We start from the raw sequence: 21882 nt of genomic DNA on the forward strand, positions 1-21882 counted from the left end.
TACATTTAAAACCAGGTTAGATGATAAATACCATGTGTTCTTTTCCACAATTTTTTAAAAGATTGGCAAAGACTTTGGGTAAACATTCATCAAAATAAGATGTGCAGATGGTCAATAAGCACATCCAAAAAAATGCTCAACATCACTAATCATTAGGGAAATGCAAATCAAAGCCACAATTTCACACCACTTTATAATCATTAGGATGGCTACTATTAAAAAAGGTAATGAATGTGATGAAGATGTAGAAAATTGAAGCCCTCATTCACTGTTATTAGGGGACTATAAAATGGCACAAATTGTGGAAAATGGTATGATGGTTCTCAAAACATTAAAAATATAATTAATCATATGATCCATCAATTCTGCTTTTGGGCATATGCCCCAAAATTGAAAACAGGGACTCACACAGATAGTTTTATAACTATATTCATAACAACATTGTTCACAAGAGTCAAAAGGTGGAAAGAAAGCAACCCAAGTGTCCATTGAATATTAATGAATAAACAAATGTGGTATGTACTTACAGTGGAATATTATTTAGTCTTAAAAATGAAGAAAATTCTGACACATGCTACAATATGGTAAACCTTGAAGACTTAAAATAAGTGAAGTAAGTCAGCCACAAAAAGATAAATACTCTATGATTTCCCTTGTAGAGGATCCTTAGAGTGGTCAAATTCATAGAGACAATAAGTAGAATAGAATTACTATGGGCTAAAGAGAGATGTTGAATAAATGTTTTCTACTGTATGTGATTCAGGATATTTGATAATGAGGTATACCTTCAGTCAGTATTTAGAAGCTTTCTTTCTTTCTTTCTTTCTTTCTTTCTTTCTTTCTTTCTTTCTTTCTTTCTTTCTTTCTTCTTTCTTTCTTTCTTTCCCCTTTAGTTTTGATGACATTTCTCTGCACCTCTGAGATAGAACCAATAGTCCCCAATCAGGGAAGAGATACTTGATATTTGGAGGTTAGGGTCCTTTTTGCCCACTCTGGCTGCCACAAGTTATGTGTCCAAGCTGCTTCTGGAACACTTGTTGAGTTGCTACTGTGGCCAGAGGGGTAGAGGAGGGGTAGGTGCTACTGTGCTAAGATCCGAAATTGAAATTAACTTCAGTTTACCATTCAGGCCTTCCCTTAGAAGTTTTAAGCCTTCAGTAGACTCCAGATACAAAATAAGTACATCAGGCAGTTTCTGCCATTGCAGTGTTGTATTGGTAGGGAGACACATCCTACTCTACCATTTGCACAGATGAGATCTTTATATACACATATGTATATGTGTGTTCATGTATCCATATATGTATCCATATGTACCGTGTACATATATGTATGTGTGTATGCAGAAAGATCTTTGTATGTATGTGAGTATGTATATATGATGTATACATTTTATGTTTGTATATATAAATGATGATATCTTTACAACTTTAAAGGTAATTTAAAGAGTCAGGGGAAATTTGGAGGAATATAATATAGATAGTTCCTTGAAATTCTTAAGTCAGTCAAGAAGTACTTGATTAAAGAAGTACTAAATTAAAGGTAATTTAGAGAGTCAGGGGAAATTTGGAGGAATATAATATAGATAGTTCCTTGAAATTCTTGAAATGTAAGTCAGTCAAGAAGTACATCCTGGGGGTACCTGGGTGGCTCAATTGGTTGAGAGTCCAATTCTTGATTTTGGTTCAGGTTATGATCCCAGAATCGTAGAACTGATCCCCGCATCAGACTCCATGTGCACATGGAGTCTGCTTGGGATTCTGTCTCTCCCTCTGCCACTCTCCCCCATTTGCTCATAATCTCTCTCTCTCTCTCTGTCTCTCTCTCTCTCTCTCTCTCTCTCTTTCAAATTAAAAAAAAAGAAACTGCATTCTGTATGTACCATACATATTTCCTAGCATCTAGAAGAAATTAGATAATTTGGCAATATGTTGATGAATTTAGGTCATTAAAATCCAGGATTATTATTTATTAAATATTTGAATTTGTATTTGAATGTATGTGTAACCCTCTGATTATGTCTTATTATGATTAAGATGGTCAAAGAAGAGGCACCTAACTACAAGTAGAGATCATTTTATGATGCATTTTTATTTTTGTCCTTGGGGGAGTCTGATGATAAGATTCTACATACTGAATTTCCAGATTCCATATAAATTTCCTTATTATTGCTGGATAACTTTGGTTTGTTGCTTTGCTTCTGTTTTTGAGTATTTATTTTATGCTAACATTTTTACTGCCTATTGAATGACTATTAACACACAGGTCAGTTAAAAGTGTCCATAGAGCACAGAATATTCTGCTAGAAAATATTTTGGAGATGTGCCTACTCACTATTTACATTGGCACTTGCAGTCTGCAGTATAATCAGAATGAGTTAGTGTAATGTTGTACTAAGTAAGCAGGTGGCTTAATTTTGCAGGAATTAAGCAGTCAGTAAAATAGGGAATTTGAATTTCGTCCATAAACACAGGAGTTGCTTTAGTTTCACAACATTGCCAAACTTGGAAAGGACATTAGGATTTGTGTGTGTTTGTGTGTGTGTGTGTGTGTGTGTGTGTGTGTGTGTGTGTACACACATAAATGAAAGGTAATAGAATATGAACTTGTTAGAAAATTGCTCAGTATTGCAAAACAGATCACATCTTGGTGATTGAAAGAAATGCTAATATTAGGGAATTTATTTCTTCCAACATATGGAACACATTGGAAATACAGATTCAAAAATGCTTTAAGCACATTCATATATTTATAATTTTATATCTAATAGGATATATAGTAAAGGTATATCCCAACAGGTTGACTTTACCATCAAATTAAAAAAATATTAAAATGATGCTTATATGCATAATGGAATGTATACTTTGTATGCCTCATTTATTTTTTTACTATGTCTTTACAAAATACTAAGTCTTAATTTAGTATGGGGAAAGTACAATGTATTTAGTTGAAATAATGTGGCCAAAATCAAACACCTAATAAATTGTCAAGTTAGGATTTCAAGCCAGCCTTTCTAATATCAAGGTTCTGTGCTTGACAAGTTATTAATGTTCCCATTTACTTAAGGAAAGTAAATCATGGGGGTGGATGAGCGTTTAAGAGGGCAGTGCTTACGTCTGTCTTGACCTGGAAGAATTTGCTGAATTAACATTTACACTTAGAAAAAATGAACATTATATTTCTAAGCTGAGATGGGGAGAGAACAGTAGAGAGTATCATGAACAGAGAAATTATTATGAACAAAGATATGCAGATTCATAGTTTTTTAGGAGATGTGCACATAGTCCAAACATATTTTGAAGGGTAATTTAGAATCTACCCTATGACCCAGCAATAGCACTGCTAGGAATTTACCCAAGGGATACAGGAGTACTGATGCATAGGGGCACTTGTACCCCAATGTTTATAGCAGCACTCTCAACAATAGCCAAATTATGGAAAGAGCCTAAATGTCCATCAACTGATGAATGGATAAAAAAATTGTGGTCTATATACACAATGGAGTACTATGTGGCAATGAGAAAGAATGAAATTTGGCCCTTTGTAGCAACATAGATGGAACTGGAGAGTGTTATGCTAAGTGAAATAAGCCATATAGACAAAGACAGATACCATATGGTTTCACTCTTATGTGGATCCTGAGAAACGTAACAGAAACCCATGGGGGAGGGGAAGGAAAAAAAAAAAGAGGTTAGAGTGGAAGAGAGCCAAAGCATAAAAGACTCTTAAAAACTGAGAACAAACTGAGGGTTGATGGGGGGTGGGAGGGAGGAGAGGGTGGGTGATGGGTATTGAGGAGGGCACCTTTTGGGATGAGCACTGGGTGTTGTATGGAAACCAATTTGACAATAAACTTCATATATTGAAAAAAAAAAGAAAGATAATTTAGAGTCAGATTGTTAAAAGCTTTCATTGAGCTTATAGGATGAAACTTAAATTGTATCATATAGGAAATAACAAGGGATTTAGGAAATGAAAAAAGGCTCCTAATCATAATTATAACCTCGTAATCTATTGTTTGAAATATATTAAAATGTTATATATACACAATATCAATACATATATGTATATAACCGTCATATATATGTTGATTTGTTTACCCCACAAGATTTCATTTATATTAGATTCAAGCAGTTGCATGACTTTAGATGATGAGTTCCTACGGGAAGTGTTAAGAGACTTTGTGTCAATCAAGTCCATTCATATAAATATGTTTTTTTCTCTTCCACATCTTCGGATACATAAGAGACCCATGTATCCTGTGGTTTAATAGCACAATGATTCAAATTGTTCTTTTAATTGTGCGTCTCAATCATTTTTATGATTTATTGTTTTCTAGAAGAACTAGAAAGAGAATCCAACAAGTTAAAAACATCAAAGTCTTTTGAGTCTGACAGAGCTTTTTATGAGTCCTGCCTAAGCCCACTCTTCGAATAGGATAGTTAACTCCCCAAAATATCCATTTTTAATCTATCAAATGGTGGGAATTTACTTCTAATACATGATGTTGCTATGAGAACAAAGAAAGGTGGAGAACACACCATAGTGTGTTCAAGGATTATTAGTTTTTGTCTTTCCACCATGCCTACTCTTGGTCATTACTTTGAACTAGGATCAACAATCATTGAGTTTTGGCTGGAACATGCATGCGGCAGTTTAATCTAAGTTTGATCTAGAGAGGCAAGGCCAGACATGAGGTTTTGTTAGATGAGGGTCATGAACAGAATTTGAATCATTATTTTAAGGCTCTCCCATCGTTAGCAATATAGTTAAGGGTTTTCAGAAGGCAAAGTGATCTTCAAGGTATTGTTTGATAGTAGAATCAAAATGTTTTGGTGTTATTCTCAATTTCCCCTTCCTTTCAGGTAGCTCTAAAATAGCTCTAAGAAGGAATAAGGCTTTAGCTTCCCAAATTGTACTGAATACTGAAATCATGTAGTGAGCTTCTAAAACTCTGGATGACAGGGTCATAGCCCATATTAATTAAATCTTTATGCCTGTAGGTGAGAGCCAAGAATAAATATAAATGTTTTTAAAGACCCCTCTCTCCCTCTTCCTGCTGATGATTTGACTGTGCAGCAAAGTTTAAGATTCACTGGCTTTGGGAAATATTCTCTTTCAATTTGAGGTTCAAACTAAGATTTTTATGTAGGCCAAAAACCAGATTAAATTAAATATAGTCAGTCAAGCAATAAAATAAAAATGATCTAAAGTTATTTATTTTCATTATCAGCTGTTGATAAAGATTACAAATTGTCTTCAAATATTGTCAAGTGTTATTGTTTATTGTCTAATGTGTGAAATAACATAAAGTTTACATTACTGCACTTGTATATTGTAAACACAAATTTTTAGCTTTCAGGGTTTGGATTCAAATGGGGACAGGGCATACATAAGTGGCAGAAAAGTAATGTTGGGCAGACTATCTAAATGCAGATATCTAAGAATGGTCTCGCTGTCAGTTTTCTCATTGAAAATGCAATGTTTCCTGGGTTTTATTCTTCCATCAAATCCAAAAGAAGGCGTGATGACATATAATCATCACCGTTTAGCTAAAATGGCTTTTAACTGTATTCAGCAGGACTTTCTATTAGAAGTTGTGTAATAAACTCCATTATCAAGTAGATATTACCAGAAATCGTTATCACTAACTCAAGTTGTATTATTTTGTGAATTCTTCTAGTATGTCTCATTTTATGATACTCGATTCCACTTAAATTTGTTATTTTCTTCTCTTGATTGTTTCTCTAACACTACCATCACTTAGTTGTCAACTGTAACAGCCTTGTTTATTATGTGTACTATTACAATTTTTCATTATTTATGCTAAATTTACTATTGCTGAAGAATTAGAAGGTTTACCCTTATCTCTAAGTTTTATACATACATATATATGTATGTATGCTTCTTTGGTATGTCACACAAATTCTCTTCACTCAATGAGCTGTTGACAAGATGTAGACATTGTGTCAGGAAATAGATCTATCACACAAAATAACCCAATTGCCTGCTTAATGGTAAACATGCTGAAAAGAAAATAGTGAAAGCATAGCTCAAGTAATCATATCCAATCATGATCATTATGTTGGATGCCTTTTCATAAGAGTGCTAGGTGGTATTTTTCTCCCTTTTTTTCTTTTTAATGTATGATGTCAATACACATATGCCGTTAGAAAAAAATTACCATATATCTCAATCTAGCAATATGTATTTATTAATTATTTGCAATAAGGACCAAGAATCATAACATGATGACATAATAACCTAAACATATTCTATATTTTATTTTATGTAACTTATATTGTATAAGAATCTAAGCCCAGTCACAATGTTGCCATCAAACACTACTGACAAAATATAAGCTCATAATACAGCTTGTATAAATAATTAAAATTTACTACCAAGTTAATTTTAAAAAGCACTTGCACAGTCAGATCATGCTGGTTTTATGAACTGTTTATGCAGCAGTGGGGTAACTTTACGAAATCTATGTACATTCTGAATAAAAAGCATTAAGTATTCATGAGGTTATTGTGTGATGTGTCTGGCAATACAGTGTGCATACATTATATGGATATATAAATTGAACTCAGTGTTTTAAATATAAAACAAATAATGCTTACTATTTACAAAAGTACGCTTCATGCAAATTCTAGAAAATTTAAGTTTTTAAAAGTAACCAGATACAGTATAAAATTGATGGCATATACTACACAATAATTTTAGGAAGTTACTAACTTCCCAATTTTTTGCAAGAAGAAATCCTTCAATTTAATTTATTCACATTGCTTTTTGGTGCTCAATGTAATCCAGTAACTGCCTGAAAAATATGCATGTATTTCTTAACTGATTGTTGGTGCATAGCCAAAAGTGTATATTCACACAAAACAAATTCCTACATTTTAAAATCATGTCTTAACATAATCATGTCCTACACATTATCCATAAACAACACTTTTGGAAAATTCAGACTTCATCTTTTCTTTTTAAAGTTGATCCATACTTCTTTCTGTATTTTCAGACTTTTTTTTTTTTTTGGTATTTATTGTCTGTACAGAAGCACTGAGATTTTTTTTAATATTTATTTATTTGTAAGAGCAAGAGAGAGAGCACGAGTGGGAGGGGGCAGCGAGCTAGCTAGCTAGAGAATCAGGAGCAGGCTCAGCATTGTCACTGTCAGCACAGAGACTGATGTGGGGCTCCACCAATGAATCGTGAGATCATGACCTGAACTGAAGTCAGAAACTCAACCAACTGAGCCACCCAGGTGCCCCAAACACTGAGATTTTTGATGATTCTCCAGATAGTTTCTCTTCATCAATCATATCTTCTCAACTGAACAACAGATTTCAGATATTCACATAATAACATCTAACTTCTTTTCAATCCCATATCATTTACCTCTTTGCATAGTGCCTGATGGGATAAAGTATACATTCTATATTGTTTTCAAATTAATGTCCACCCCTAAACCCATCAATCTGAATTAAGTCACTATCGCATCACCTGTGGTCTATATGCATTTTTAACCTGTTACTAACACTGCTACTGTAAGGCTAATGTCATACACGACAGCTTCAAATCCAAATAATTTTATGCCAATATCACTTTCCATTCTACTTTAATACTGGGATTATTAGAATCACTTTCCGTGGAGAAGTGATTCTTGTAGCATGTATAGAAGTGAGTCCATCACCTTAATTTTATTAACGTAAACTACAATCCACTCAGATTACATAGTAACGACAAGTGTGCTGCAATAAAAAGTATGCTGTGCAGAGAACATATTACATCGGTGACCAGTACTGACCCCTTGTTGCCAGTTTGTTCCAACCCCTGTTCACAGTGTTGCCTTCAGTTTCTGTATCATTGAGACATTTGTTTTGTGAAAGATCTTTCTTTATCCTTATGCTAATAAAGAAGCTCATGCATTTCAAAACAACCACTAAATCCATTTTTGTCTCTCTTGTTTATTTTGAAAGAAAAATCTTTCAGAACTTGTTAAAAATAATATGAAGAGGTCTATCAGAAGCAAATACAGCATTCAATTACCATCAACTTTATTTAGCCAATCCTTCTGGTACATTCAAATCCTTCTATAAAACTTGTAATGAAAGGTTATGATTGGTAAATTTGATAACCTCATAAATTAAAATTCTAGTAAAACTTTTTTATAATTGGAGAAAACATTTTAATTGAATAATTTGTAAACTCTTTGAAATTTCAAAAACATAACTAGTATCAGGACACTCAGTACATTGTTAACAAATTATCCTCATCACAAGAGCCCTGATAAGAGGGAGACAGGAGAGTCAGAGATGAAGAGGGGACAGGATGGCAGAAGCCAGAGGTGACAGAGATTTGAAGTTGTTGCACTTCTGTCCTTGAAAATGGAGGAGATTTCTCAAGTAAGGATACAGGCCTCTAAGGCCTGGAAAAAGCAAGAAAAGAAACTCTCCTAGGTTCTCCACAACATAACCTGCCAATACATGGATTTTAGGTCTTTTGACCTCTATAATTGAAGGATAGTAAATGTGTGTTGTTTTAAGCCACCAAGCTTATGGTAGTTTGTTACAGCAACAATAGAAACTTAATATCCTGAAAAAGCACTTTGCCATTGTTTCGAAGGTGAAGAAGAAGGTTGTTTAAAAAGTTTTATTTATAATTTTAGCTTTTATTTAATTTTTTTCATGTTTTATTTTATATTTGAGAGGGAGAGAGAGAGAGAGCACCAACAGGAGAGGGGCAGAGAGACAGAGACAGAATCTGAAGCAGGCTCCAGGCTCTGAGCCATCAGCAGAGCCTGATGTGGGGCTCGAACTCATGAACTGTGAGATCACGACCTGAGCTGAAGTTGGACGCTTAATCCACTGAGCCACCCAGGCACCCCTATAATTCTAGCTTTTTCTTAGCATTTATTATGAGCCATCTCTGTGCTAATCACATATCTCAATACTTCAAAAGGGAAGAGATAAAATTTATCCAAGTTTTCTTCTTGTAGCAGTTTGTTCTTCTACCAATTAATAGAATTGAAATGCAGTTTGGTATTTAGATGTGTTTATTATGTTTACTCTTTGTAATCAAGATAGGATGAAAATGCCTCTTTATTAGACAGATGTTTAGGGGCACCTGGGTAACTCTGTCAATTAAGTGTCTGACTCTTGATTTCAGCTCAGGTCATGATCTTGTGGTTCATGAATTTGAGTCCCACATCGGACTCTGCTCTGACAGTGAAGAGCCTGCTTGGGATTTTCTCTTTCTCCCTCTCTCTCTGCCCCTGCCCCACTCTCTCTCACTCTCTCTCTCTCAAAATAAATAAAAATACTTTAAGAAAAAAAATAGATGTTTAGTTGTTTTGACTACTCTTGGATCTTACTTAGAAAACCTAATCCTAACCCTAATTGTAAATATTCTTGGTGGCATGGTGAGCTTTTATCAGTGCTATTTAAAAATTCCTCAAGCTCTGGGACACCTGGGTGCCTCAGTGGGTTAAGCTTCCGACTTTGGCTCAAGTCATGATCTCATGGTTTGTGGGTTTGAGCCCCGCATCTGACTCTCTGCTGTCAGCATAGAGCCTGCTTCAGATTTCTCTGTGTCCCCCTCTCTCTCTGCCTCTCCCCCCCTCAAATATAAATAAACTTTCAAAATCATAAAGTAAAATTCCTCAGGTTCTGCAAATTCTCAGATTTTTACAAGATGAACATTTATTTTTGGTCTGAATTTAGTGTATTAAAATTTAATCTCAGAACCTACTTAACAGTATTCATTAATGCTCTTTACCTTATAATCCCTCCTTTTCTGCATCTGGAAACATAATGGGTTGTATTTCTTCAACTCTTTTGAAGAAAAGTATGGCCATTCCGTTGGCCAATAAAATATGAGAATAAGAAATAGCTGTCAGTATACTATAGTAACTTTAAGTCCCAGTGCACATCTCCCTGTCTAGACACAGGTGAGTCATTGCATGGACACGGGGCCTCCATTAGCCTCCACCCTTAGTCACTTGCCTGTCTCTTTTTAAGCTTGTGTTATAAACAAGAAATAAAATTTTGTTTTCGGCCAGTGAGATGTTGGGTTATATTTTATAAACCACCGCATCACAATCTACCCTGATTGATATGCTTCCACCCAAAAGTAATTTCAATGACAAAAAAACTACAGCGTACTTAATCACTCTATTTTTTGTTCTTTACTCTCATTGATTTTATCCATCATCATTATGAGATCTATATTCAATTTTGGGGAGAGGATGATAAACATCTGTTTCCTGATTATCTATAGATTCTCTAAAAAAGAATATATTTTAAATAATCAATAAAAATCAACTGAATTTCTGTTCGTAAATTTAATTTCCTGTGTGAAAATTATATCCCTGGGGCATACCAGCTTAATAAAAGTTTGTTTCAGTTACTGTTCCAGACAGGTTTGCTGTTGGATTTGATCTAAGAAACGAGTAAGGAGGGAATATCTGCTTGATCTTCAAATGCAAAGTATAAATTTTAAAGTTATTTGAAGGGAGTAAATTTGAATTAAGAATTTTATTGGAATGTGCATCTGATCTTTCTCCTTGTTTACAACCTTATTCTGTTCTTAAATTTTTGCGAAGCTATAGACCCCTCACGATATTAAATTCTCTCTGTCATATTCAGTGATTTAATGTTCTACCCTTGAATGTTTCATTTCTACAACAGGTGAGTTATGTGTGAGCCTAAGGCAAAGCTCTAGCTTCCTTCTTCCACACGACTTTGCCATATCCCATTCTCCAAATACACTGAAACACACACTCTCTTTTTCACAAATACACGTACCCACACACAAAAACACAGAAACTTATGACTATATACACAGAAACCTATGACTATCTCCATTTGTCATTAAGAATTGTATATGATGCCACAAAATCGTATATGATGCCACAAAAAAAGCTCCAGTGGAATACTATGTTATAATACAATAATACTTAATTGAACTGGTTGATTACATGCTCTTGTATTTTAACATATATAGAATTTACAATATTGTTCTAAGATTACCTGAGACAACAAACTACTTTTTTTAACCATTCTTTGGGTCTTACATTACATCATGCACTCATCCCATCTACACAGGAAAAAGAAATCATGAGCTATTTTTCAGTGTATGACATAACTGCCTCCCCACTCCATTCTTACTAATATGCAGAGTTCCAGATTTTCATTTCCCCACATTAAATGTTTCTTCCCAGATTATATTTTTCATATTGCATTGGTCCACCTACTCCGCACTTCATGTGTCCATCATCACTGGGTACCAATGTCAGAAGAAGTTCAATGTGGATTTGTTTTATAACAGTTTTACTGTGATATAATTCACATGCAAATCTATACACCTTTTAAAAATGTACAATTCAGTGATTTTTAGTAAATTCACAGGGTTGTGTGCTCATCATTACTATCTAACATTAGAACTTCTTATCACTGTTTCTAAAAGCCCCATACACACATTAGTACTCACTTGCCATTACAGTAGTCCCCTCGCCTTCCATAGTTTTGCTTTTGTAGTTTTAGTTACCTGAGATCAACCATGATTCAGAAGTAGATGATTCTCTTTCTGAAGTATGGGCAAAAGGGAAATAGTAGCCTAATACTGTGTCACAATGTCTGTATCATTCCACTCACTTCATCTCATCACACAGGCATTTTATGATCTCACATCATCACAAGAAGCGTGAGTACAATACAATTTGGTTATTTTGAGAAAAAGATCACATTCATGTATCTTTTAGTACAGTATATTGCCATAATTGTTATATTTTACTATTGTTTTTGGTCTCTTGCTCTGCTTAAATTATTACTTAAGATTTCCCATAAATATGCATGTACATGAAAAGCAGTGTATATAGGGCTTGATACTATCTATGGTTTCAGGCATCTATTGGAGGTCTTGGAACGTATCTCCTGTGGATAAGGGGGCACTACTGTACTCTCTTGCAAACCAGCCTTGTTGACCACTAGTCTATCTCTATGGACTTGCCTATCCTGGACATTTCACATAAAAGGACTCATGAGCAACTGTACAATTGAAAGCAACTAGACAAATACACTAGATATTATTTATTTTGAGGGAGAGAGAGAGACAGAGAGAGAATCCTAAGCAGGCCCCGCACTGTCAGTGCACAGCCAGATGCAAGCTCAAACCGAAGAACCATGAGATCATGACCTGAGCCAAAACTAAAAGTTGGACGCTTAACCAACGGAACCACCCGGGAGCCTCATAAAATTAACAAAAAATGTAATGTTCCACTGATAGTAGACTTTACCTACATAAACAGTTGATTCTGTTTAAATTTTCTAATCTGCAACCTGAAATCTTTAAAATAAGGAATAACTCTAGACACTAGAATCAATGAAAATAATAGATTCTGTTTAAACAGGCAAGAATACAGATTTTACTAAAACTTAAAGTCTATAATAATTAACTTATTATTATCAGTTATTGTGATAGAGAAATGGAACTAAATACTTCCATGGGGCAAAGAACTAATGGGAGATATATCTTTTGGTATACCTTATAACAAACTTCAGACAATATTCAAATACTACCATGTGATTTTTCTTATGATAAATTATTGCTATTTAGGCTTAGCAGAATTTCATTTTGTCTTTTTCAATTTATTCATATATATAGATATATACATATATATGTATAATATAATATATATACACACACATATACACACACATGAGTGTGTATGTATGTATATATATATTATATATATATATATATATATATATATATACACAAACAGGTAACTTTCTAGAAATGTTTGAAAAGAAAGATATTGAAATTTTAACTTAAGGATTAATTTATATTTTTAAATGCTTGGAATTAGTTATTTGGAAATTTACCTCCATAGAATCATTCTTTACACTTCTCTGTATAATGCAATAAACAATAAAAATCACATATGAAGTAAAATATCATATTATTTGGTTTATTCTAAGTTACCAATCATGACATTTGAATATTCTGGAAGAAGGAAAAACTTTCAGAGAAGTCTTAGTTTCACAAAAAATGTTAAGGGGAAAGTTATGCTTTTCTGATGATTTGAGTAATATGAATAAGTTATTTGCCCTTAAAGTAGCAGAAAGAATTAATTTTTGAGCACAATGAAATTAAAAGGCTTTAGCTTGCCTGATCTGAACAAAGTAAGATGAATTTTTAATACAGTGAATTAATTAGGCACATAATGAGAAATAGAATATATAATATTTCTAATTCAGATAAATCGCAAAATATCCCAGATCCTAAAAGAAATAAATATCATTCATCATAGACACACCTTAAATTATGTTTATTGGAAAATATTAATGGCAACAGATATAACAGAAACGTTAGATGAATTCTATTGCTGATTTAGTTTCACGAAATTACATTTCATTTTGACCCTCATCTGTAACTTTCTGCAGAGTTAATCTTAGGACATTACTCATTTTTGAAGGTGTTAATGTACCATAAAGGATTTGTATTATCGTTAGACATACTATCTATGCCAGGTGTTACATGTTCTCTGCATCTGCCCTGAAGTTCATTTAACAGCTTATAAATCTTTATGACCATATGATGTGTTTCTGTGATCACTTGCATCCTTAAAAAGATTCTGAAACATATGAGATTAAGTTATTTTTAAACTTTTTTACATAACACAGTACCTATGGATTAATTTTAATACTTTTGATTTACATAATATTTAATTTCATAGTTTGAACAACTTTCAGTGTATACGTATATACATATATATGTGATTATATGTTAACATGCAATATGATATAGTGACTTGGGATCTAATCTCTGTATTTAAAGACACTTTACATTTGGGTAGGAGGGAGGGGAGGGTGGGTGATGGGCATTGAGGAGGGCACCGGTTGGGATGAGCACTGGGTATTGTATGGAAACCAATTTGACAATAAATTTCATATTTAAAAAAATTTAAAAAAATAAAAACACTTTACATTTCCCAGACTTAGTGCCCTAATCTACAAATCATTGTATGTGAGCTAGATGATTTATAAGCATAGCATTTTTTTGAATTTTTTTGTTCTATGATCAGTACTAAATTGCAGGGTCACATAAAATGATGAATATTTTATTTCATGTATTCAATACATTCTTTAGCCAATCACAAGTACACTGTACGAAAATATATTTATTTTATTTTCATTTATTTTGCATTTCATATTTTATAACAAATATACTTAACCATACATCTTTTTGTGCCAGTTGTGTAGAATTTATATTAACTAGCTTAAGAAATAGAGTCAAAGGAAATTTTTATATAATTTGATCACTCAGGTACCTGAGGAATAGACTCAGGAAAATATTTAATTAAAACTTTTTTTGTAAATAAAATTATTTGAAAAATATAGGCTAACATCTATATCTAAAAATATAAAACAATTTGACAAATCCTGTTTTATTTTTTTAATAAATCCTATTTTAAAATAAAAGGCAGATACTGAATTTTAGTCCTTATAATTTATTAGTTAGCAATCTTTTAAAATCTGTTTCATAACCCATTATAAGAGTTAAGAAGTTTTCTCATATTATAGAAACTTCTGTAGATGTCTGGCATGCTTACTGAAAAAACACATTTCTGAGCACCACAGCAAACCCACTGAATCAGAATTATCAAGGGCATTTGACTATTTTCTCCCTTATCTCCCTTCCCTTTCCCTTTTTCTTTCCCTCCCCCTCTCTTCCTCTCTTCTCTCTGTTTATTCTTTCCTTTTTTCCTTTTTCTTTCTTTCTATGAAATATCCCTGTAGTTCTTACCAACAGCAATATTAAGGAAAACTTCAGATTTAACATTGGAATATTTAGAGTTTAGATAACATCTAGCTTTATGGTACATTTAATTAGTTTGAAAAGTTGTATGCATCATTAGTCCACAGCCCATAACCTTTAAAATTTTTTTTGTCCTTTATAGGGCTCTCAAAAGTTTTCTATCTTTATCCTATATGTGTGTGTATGTGTGTGTGTGTGTATACACACACACACACATACACACACACACACACACACACACACACATATATATATTTTAGTTTATTTGTTTCAAGAGAGACAGAGACAGCACAAGTGAAGGGGGAGGCAGAGAGAGAGAATCCCAAGCCAACTCTGCACTGTCAGCACAGAGCCCGACATGGGGCTCGAGTCAGGAAACCAGGAGATCATGACCTGAGCTGAAACCAAGAGTCTGACCCCTAACCAACTGAGCCACCCAGGCACCTCAATTTTTTTCTTATATTGATGATTATAATAGACTTGTTATAAAACTATAATCAACTTTTCTATAAGCAAAGCAGATATTCAGCAATGTGTTAGTCACTGACTCTTCTTTTCTGTCAGATTTTTAAAATTACAAGTAAGAAGCAAAGACTCAATATGGCAATATATTGTTTTAGCAGATATCTGGATAAAATTGATAGGCAGTTTCTGTCCTTACTTTTTAGTTGTTTTTTTTTTTTTTAACAGTATCACAAGGAGAAAATAGGGCATAATATCTCATAAAATATTTTAGGAAAGCTACATTTCAGTATAGATTTAAACTAGTATGAGTGAGTAGCATGAGTTTCTAGTGTTTTATTTATGTTTATTCATTTAATTCCTGCAATAACTCTATGAGGTAGGTAGAAACTTATGTCTGTTTTTACAGATGGGGAAAGTGAGGCATAGAGACATTAAGAAACTTATTAAAGGCTGTGGCCCAGGCAGTGGAGCTCCAGGGTCTATGTGCATAATCAGTACACTCTATAGACTTTGAGTGTTTTAGCGATGACCACAATCACATATATTATAGTTTAAAAGATAAATTTGCAATGTTGAATGTTCTTCAGTCTAAATTTCTGTTTTTCCTTTTCTCCAGATATTTTTCTAATTATTTCCAGTAATTTACTTTTTTCATTAAGAAAGAAGTATATATTACTAATATCTCTAGGTTTTCTTATGATATAAGGAAAACAATTGGAATAAAATTATAGATGTAAAATGATTACTGTTAAGTGCTCACTCTAAATGAGCAAAACATTTGGCAAGTTATCACGGGTTTTGTTATCAATTGTTATGTGACTCTGGACCATTTACAGTGATGAGAAAGGAGATTTTAAGTTACTTCATCTTCTTGTAATCTTTTGTCTCTAAATTAGTTCTTCTGAGTCCCTCCGTTTTTTAACTCTTTGGCATTACTCTGTTTTGTCATCTGATGTAATAAGACCCAGATTAATAACTATGCAGTTAGTGTTATCTTCTAATTAACTACAAAAATCTAATATATATCCTTAGATACAGTAAGATTTTTCTTCAGATAGTGAGACAGATAGTGATAGGAGATGCGTATGTGTGAGTGTGTGTGTGTATACATATATATATTGATGTCATTGGCTGATAGATTTGTTGTCACACTTAATTGCAAGTACACTTATTTATCTATAACCAGATACAGAGAATTTCTTAAAAACATAGCATGGATTTTTTAAGCATCAATTATTACTGGATGGAGGATATTGTCCCCAATAAGAGGCTTTCAGTGTTTTCATATAATTTAAAAAATTACAAGTTTCAAAAAGGTTAATTTTTATCAAATTTTATAAAATTCCATAATAGAATAAATAGACTTAAGTCCAAAAGAACAGAGTGATAGTTGTATTCATCATATTATGGCTATTCTAAAATAATGGAATGAGGAATATTGGTTAATTATATTCAATCTACTTGTTATATTTCATTTTTAACAACTTGTTTTCAAAGTGAAGCATCAGGGGCACAGTGGTAAACAACACTATCAAGACACTGATCCCATGTAGATCATTATTCAGTCTCTGGAGACTAGTAGTAAATAAAAAGATAACTCAAATTTTAATAAATGCTTGTAGAAATTAATTAAGTGATGAAACTTCAAAGGAATGATGATGCTATTTTATATAAAGCAATCTGGAAGCCTCTTTGAGAAAGTGTAATATGACCTGAGACCTGATAGATGAGAATGTTTCAGCTGTCAAAGCAAGAGTCCTAATTTGAGGGTGGTGCATTATGATAAAGGTAAAGAAGAGAGACCAACTGATATGGCTGGAGCAAAGAAAGGAAAAGTAAGGGGTTGAATAAATTGGAGATTTAGTCAAGACTAAGGTTATATTATTTCTGATCGCAAGGGGTGACTTCGGCGTATATGTAGGGAAAATTCTGTGACTTCTCCAGGTGCTATTGGAATAATAGGCTTCTGTGGTTGTTGTTCCAGAAGAGATATTCACATATGCATTGTTTATCTTTTTCTTTTTGGAATGAGAATCTGTTTGATTGTGGTTTTATTTACTGAGATGAAAATGCTGGGAGAACAACAAGCCAGAAGGAGTTAGATGAGTGGTGAGAAAAACAAAAGCTCTGTTTTGACACATTTTATTTATTTATTTATTTACTTACTTACTTACATTTGTTTTGTTTTGTCTTGGTACATTTTAAGTTTGGGAGGTCTATTAGGTATCTAACTTGAAATAAATATTAAAATATCAGTTGTGGAACTTAGTGAAGAGTTGGTAGATATAGATTTAGATTTTTAAAAACATCGTAAATCTATTTTTAGCTAAAACCATATAATTGTATAACCAAGCTCATGAAGAGAATGTAGAGAGAATAGATTGGGCCCCAAATCAGGCTGGAAGATGGGAGAGAAGCCAATGTGAGGATGAAGGGAGCAGTGAGTAAGGAAAGAGAAACACCAGGAACCTATGTCATCAGTGTGGTGTCAGGGATCATGGGTGATTGTATGTCTCATGTAAACTCTTCCACTCCTAGATCTGTAGTTAATTTGGAAATACATTTCCCACAGATGCTAATTGTCTTCTAATCTTAATGAATTTTACATGCCAATAGCAAAATGCTAAGGTTTTTAAAAGGTGTAGTTCTCGATTCTACTTTATTTCTTAGTTTTCTTGACTCATGCCTCTCTGTCAATCTAATGTTTTCTGCATTGAAGGTATCAGGAAAAATAGTTGTAAAGTCTTCATCCTTAATCTATTTATCCTTAAGTCGTTTGATCATTTTGTTCAGAGCTTTTGTTAATCCCTTTTGTACCTATTTGGGATCTAGGAGCAGTAGTTTTGTCCAGTTCTATAAGTCTCCTGTCTGTCTTCTTTTTAACTATTGAGTCTGCCGATTATTTCTTAAGCCCATCTTTTTCTTGTAATATCTTGCTCAGCATATTCAGTAGCAACCAGAACATATTTTTAACCTTCTGTTTTCTAACATTTTCCCTTAAAGCTTCTGACTGAGGAAACAATATTCTTTCCTACTTAGAACAGACAGCAGTATTAATAACTTTGTCACTACCTGATACAGATAATCATCTCTTCAACATTCAGGAATAATTTTGTCACAGATGTCCTCTCAGATTCCAGGCCAGATATTATTGTTTTGAGAGTTGCACCCTTCTTTTGGTACTGATTTCTGTATCACTTTTCCTCCTATTTTACGTGACAGAACTGGTTATAAGACTTTAACCCAAATTCATGGAGTCTGGGGAATTTAGAAAGTGGATGGGAATTTTCTGAGCACTAACAGTATTGTCCACATTACATTATAATGATTTCTCTTTTAACTTCTTCCCTTTTCCTTCCTAACTTCTTTCCTTTTTTCTTCCTTTTGGTAGAAAAGAAGAAGGAGCAGGACAGAAGACAGAATGAGGTCTGCATAAGAATGAAAGACTGGGTTCCCAAGAAAATGTGTTTAAGTTGGGGTTACTTATAGGAAGTTATGGAAAAGCGACAGAATGTAAGCTCAGACTTGAAAGATGAACATTTTATTTTCTCAGGATAGAAAGATTGGATAGAGTAATGATTTCCAAAACTGGCTCATCAAAATCTCAAGTTTCTTTTTTTACAAGTATAAACACCAGTTTTCATCCTAGACCCATGAAATGAGACTTGCCAAATATAGTACTCTGCATTTTATGTTTGCTGAAAATATAGTATCTCCATTTTATGCATCTTTCTATATTGTGAAAAGAATGTTCTACTTCCTCTGGTTCACAAACTGTTCTTTTCATAATATAGGGAGCTCAAATCAATTCTTAATATTAAAAAAATCACCAGTTTGATCACCACAATAGAATTCTAAACTTCATGAATCTGTGTCATGATCTTTAATTGCTTTGCTTCATATTGTGACATTTTTAGGGTTCCAAGTAATTTTTCAGTACCAGGAAAGGTCTACAAGGCTCATTACAGAAATCTGACTCATACTTTGTGATTACTAAGATTAGTAATTCTAAGCTGGCACATAGATAATTTGGAGAAAATCAGTTTAAATAAATGTTTTTGTGATGCTTTAATTTGACTACATTAGCATCATATTACTAACATAACTTACACAAGTTTCTTCAAAATTGAAAGTATCTGTTTTAGAAGTTAGATCTCAGTTTCAGGCAGGGTATCAGCATGAAACAGATGGCACAGTCAAATTAGAATACTTCAGGGAGTTTTTAATAAAGAGAATATTTATGAAAGTGTGAACGGAGTATAGCATATCAGAAAGGATGGTATGATTCTAAGGAGCTAATAATGGCAAAGCTAAGACCACTTCTAGGACTAAAAGAAGGAAGGTAGGGAGCAATTACCGAAAGGAAAGGAAAGAAAAGGACGATAGCTTGGGAGGCACAGCCACCTCCATTCAACCTACCCTACTCCAGAAGGAGGGTAACCCTGTAGGGAAGGAGCCAGAGTAAGAAATGCCCTCACTTCACTGTCCTACTTCTGGCTGACTGCCTTCCAGGGATCTCATTGACTGACATACACCAGTAGCTAGAAAATAAGAAATGCAACAGATAATGTGATTTTTCTGCAAATGTTCTTTTCCCATATGTTGTATCAAGTTAAATTGGATGTTGGGCCCAACCTATGAGTAAGGTCATTGTTGAATTAATCTGCATGGACTGCCATACCAAAATACCACAGACTTCGTAAAACGATGGAAATTTAATTTCTTGTTTCACGTTGCTGGAGGCTAGAAGTCCAATATAAGGTGTGTCAGCAGGGCTGGTTTCCAGTGAAGAGACTCTCAGCTTGAAGACTGCTGCCGTTACACTGTGTGCTCACATGGTCTTTCCTTTGTGTGCAAATGCGCAGATTTCTGGTCTCTCTTCCTCTTCTTATAAAGACACCAGTCCTATTGGATTAGGACCGCACCCTATAACCTCATTTAATTTTCATTATCTCCATAAAGGCCCTATCTCCAAATACAGCCACATTGGGGGTTAGGGCATCAGCATATTAATTTTGGGGGAATATAGTTCAGTCCATAACATAGGGGATATTCTTAAGATGAGTCTATTTTATTAGTTCAAAATCATGACTACTTCAGCCCGTAAAGCCAGTTAATAATGGTAATTAGTCTATTTTTATAGGCATAAATTTTGAAATATGTGATAAGGAGTAAGTTTTAAAGTTACATATCAATCTTCTAATATATCTATTGTTCTTTCTGTTTTACATATTGATAAAGTACATTTTTTTATGAAGGAGTTAAGGAGTTATAAATAAAAAGTTTTTTTTTTAAGGATGCCTTTCAATTTTAGGAACTACGTAAATTACATAGCTGAAATTCCAAAACTGATTCTTAGAGTGATTTCTACTCCTCTTTTGAGAGAGTAACAGTTTGAGTACTCCCTAGATTTCACTATTGACAAATGATCACTTTTGAGGCAAGCAATGAGAAGTTTTTTAATCCTTATTATTTGACAAAATTATTTTAATTTCTTATAACATTATGAGTTGTGCATTCTTATTAAAATTCCAGCTAGTAATATGCCCACCTCTGTTGGGTATTTATTTAAAATATCAAGAACTCAAAAGCTAATTTTCTTTGGGTTTGCTTTAACTGTTAAGTCCATTTATCACTTTTTTTTTCTAAAGGCCATGATGATCTGTGAATCTACGTTTCCCAACAGGAGTGATTTCAATTGTTAAAATTATCACCAAGATTCTAAAGGTGTTCAGTAAAGGAAAGGTATTTTTTTCTATCCATATCAATACATTTTACTTTTTTATTATTTTTTTAAGTTTATTTATTTATTTTGAGGGAGGGAGAGCACAGTGGGGGAGGAACAGAGAGAGCGGAGAGAGAGAATCCCAAACAGCTTCTGCACTGTCAGTGCAGAGCCTGATGTGGGGCTCAAGCTCACGAACCAAGAGATCATGACCTAAGCTGAAATCAAGAGTTGGACACTTGACTAATTGACCAGGTACCCCCCCCCCATATCAATACATTTTTTTTCTTAGATATGGTCCCTAAAGAATAAGTGACAAAAAAAATTATATAAATTGGACTTCATCAACACTAAAAACTGTTGTGCTTCAAAGGACACCATCAGGTGAAAAGATAATTCATAGAATAAGACAAAATGTTTGCAGATCATGTATTTGACTACTTGTATCCAGAAGTAGCAAAAAAATCTCTTACAACTACTAAAAAAAAAGATGAATAGCCTAATTAAAATTGGTTAAATGATTTGAATAGACATTTCTTCAAAAATACATACAAAGTACCATGAAAAGATGCTCTAATTCAGTAGCCATCTGAGAAATCAATATCATTTAACACTCTCTAGGATGACTGTCACAAAAAAAAAAACAGATAATAACAAATAATGGTCAGGATGTGGAGAAATTAGAACACCCCTATATTGCTTATGAAGATATTAAATGGTGCAGTTCTTTGAAAAACAGCCTGGCTGTTCATCAAAATGTTAAACATAAAGTTTCCATATGACTAATCACTTCAGCTTCTAGGTATAAAGCCAATAGAAAGTATATGTCCAAACAAAAACTTGTAAATGAAAGTTATTAGCATTATTCA

General features: G+C 33.4%; 1 long non-coding RNA gene across 3 annotated transcripts in view; it reads left to right on the forward strand.

The window, feature by feature from the left end:
* Nucleotides 1–21882, forward strand: part of LOC122236538 — a 310323-nt gene that overhangs the window by 250493 nt on the left and 37948 nt on the right. The window contains exon 5 of one of the 3 annotated variants that reach the window (XR_006214576.1): nucleotides 18680–18747. The exons of the other annotated variants lie outside the window; for them this stretch is intronic. This is a non-coding gene — a long non-coding RNA (uncharacterized LOC122236538). Of the gene's footprint in view, nucleotides 1–18679; nucleotides 18748–21882 lie in introns of those variants that run through there. 3 annotated transcript variants of the gene reach the window in all.

The sequence above is a fragment of the Panthera tigris genome, chromosome A1, assembly GCF_018350195.1.
Source record: "Panthera tigris isolate Pti1 chromosome A1, P.tigris_Pti1_mat1.1, whole genome shotgun sequence".
Lineage (NCBI taxonomy): Eukaryota > Metazoa > Chordata > Mammalia > Carnivora > Felidae > Panthera > Panthera tigris.